This window comes from Medicago truncatula, chromosome 1 (assembly GCF_003473485.1).
Source record: "Medicago truncatula cultivar Jemalong A17 chromosome 1, MtrunA17r5.0-ANR, whole genome shotgun sequence".
Classification (NCBI taxonomy): Eukaryota; Viridiplantae; Streptophyta; class Magnoliopsida; order Fabales; family Fabaceae; genus Medicago; species Medicago truncatula.
Window position 1 is genome coordinate 4,172,991 of NC_053042.1, and position 2,262 is coordinate 4,175,252.

At 38.2% G+C, this 2,262-nt stretch overlaps 1 pseudogene; it reads left to right on the plus strand.

Moving 5' to 3' along the window:
- The first annotated feature begins 1,152 nt into the window (after positions 1-1,152).
- LOC11414510 (glutaredoxin-C6-like) lies at positions 1,153-2,033 on the plus strand (annotated as a pseudogene).
- The last annotated feature ends 229 nt before the right edge of the window (positions 2,034-2,262 follow it).

A 2,262-nucleotide genomic window follows, 5' to 3' on the forward strand; every position in this document is an offset into this window, starting at 1 on the left:
ATGAATTATTCGAAATAACCTGAATTCGACTCTTGCATGTAACCTTCTTTGTCTAAACTTTACTATTAGCTTAAGGCAAAGGCTACTGTGGAAGACCTCTTTAAGTCTCCTAGAGGTCTCCCACAGTAGGAGACTTGACTTTTTTTTTTTTTTTTTTTTTTGTAAAATGAATAACAACCATTGGATGTATTTGATATTTTTTAAGACCATAGTATTATCATACTCTCTTTGACACTAGATTTTTTTACACTATGTTCTATCATCTTCTCTCTTCCTCCATGTCTGCTTACTCGCCCACAAACATTAGCAACATCTCAAATGTAATGTGTTAGTTGCAGATTTTTGATCAGAATAGAAAAAATAAATAAATAATTGGGGATGGAGGCACTATAAAGCTTAAGGTTAATTGTTACGGTGAGAAGAGCAATAACGCAGTTGCCACAGAACTGCAGTCAAAACTTAAACCAAAGAGATGACAGGAAGAGAAAAATATATGTAAGGTGTTGCCGTTTGTGTGTCGCCACCACCGTCTTTGCCTCCATCCACCTCTCTCTTATATCTACCCAGATCAAAGAAATATTACAACGGTGGATTTCTTCAGATTTCGACAGGGACAATGGTGGTTGTGGACGGTGGAGCGAGCGGCGGAGGTGAGGGTGAGATTTGAGGACGAGGATGGAAAACACGGTGGTGGGGACGGAGGTAAGGGAAAGAGAAAGGGAGGTTGAGGTGGAAGAAATTGACGAAGGGTTGGACGGAGGAGGTTTTTGGCGGTGGAAGAGAGTTCAGAACGGAAAGAAGAAGAAAATGCGTTCTTTTTTTGCAGCTGGGGTTGTTTTAGTTTGGAGATTGAAGAAAGTGAAAAATATTTTAGTGTGGAGGGATTATAGTAAGATCAATGTTCTTCATCAATCTAACGGTGACAAGTGTCATTTTTGTTATACAAAAAAAAAAAATTAATATTTTTTAATGTCTCCTACCGTAGGAGACCTATTTAAGTCTCCTGCCGAAAACAGCGCCTTAGCTTAAAGGGCTAAACACAATCAACATTTCATATATACATCATCATCTAAAAAGTAAAAGGCCAAAGTAAAAGAAACATGACATAGAGAAATGACAAAACCGCGCGTGAGGGAAGCATAGAAGAAAGAAATAGGAAGAGGGTGTTGTTATGTTAAGGTGAAGAAAAACACTAGTTCAATGATGTAAGCAAGCACAAAGTCTTCTTCTTTTCATTTTTATAAATAAAATCTCCCACAATTCCAACACTAACACTTCTTACTCTCTCTCTCTCCTTCCTTCATTCATTAAATTGAAATAATTTCACACACTTCATCACCCACCCATCCATCCTCAATCATCTTCCCTTCTCCCACCCTCCCACCTTTCCCTCCTTCATATTATGCAAGACCTACGTCGTTACTCAAACGACACCATTCAACTAGACCTAGCCACCACCACAACAACCACCACCACCACCATGTCCATGAGTTCCAACTCCTCCTCTTCCTTATCCATAGACGTTGATGAATCAGCAGAAACACGCATCCACCGTCTCATATCAGAACATCCAGTTATCATCTTCACACGTTCCTCTTGCTGCATGTGTCATGTCATGAAGAAGCTTCTCTCCACCATAGGTGTTAATCCCACCGTCATCGAATTAGACGACAACGAGATCGCCTCTTTGTCGTCTGACGATGACGATGATCTTGCTTCCGTCCTCCGTAACCGCTCTCCTGCTGTCTTCATTGGTGGTGCTTGCGTTGGTGGTCTTGAGAGTCTTGTTGCTCTTCATGTTGGTGGTCATCTTGTTCCTAAACTCGTTCAAGTTGGTGCTCTTTATGTATGATATTAATATCAAATATCTATTTCTCTCTTCTCTCTTCTTTCTTTTCTAGTTAAATCAAATCAATTATCATTATCATTAATATTACTATTCACCTAAATAGCCCAAAATAATATAACTAATTGTATAATTTTGGGTAGTCTCTTGTGAAATGAAATGGAAATTAATCTCAATTTCAACCTCAGTTTATTTTTTCATTGTTATTGTTATTATTTTTATATTTTTTTGTCGATAAAACACACACAACTTCGACGTTTCGAGTTAGAGTCTGAAGAAATATTCGGTTTAATAAGAAACAATATCATTATTGTCAGTTGAGCTAAATCGACTTCAACTTATTATTTTTGTTGTTATCTTGTTTTTTTTGGAGTTGTGAGTGGTCAAAGGGGGGGGGGGCAGGGCATAGCATAGTA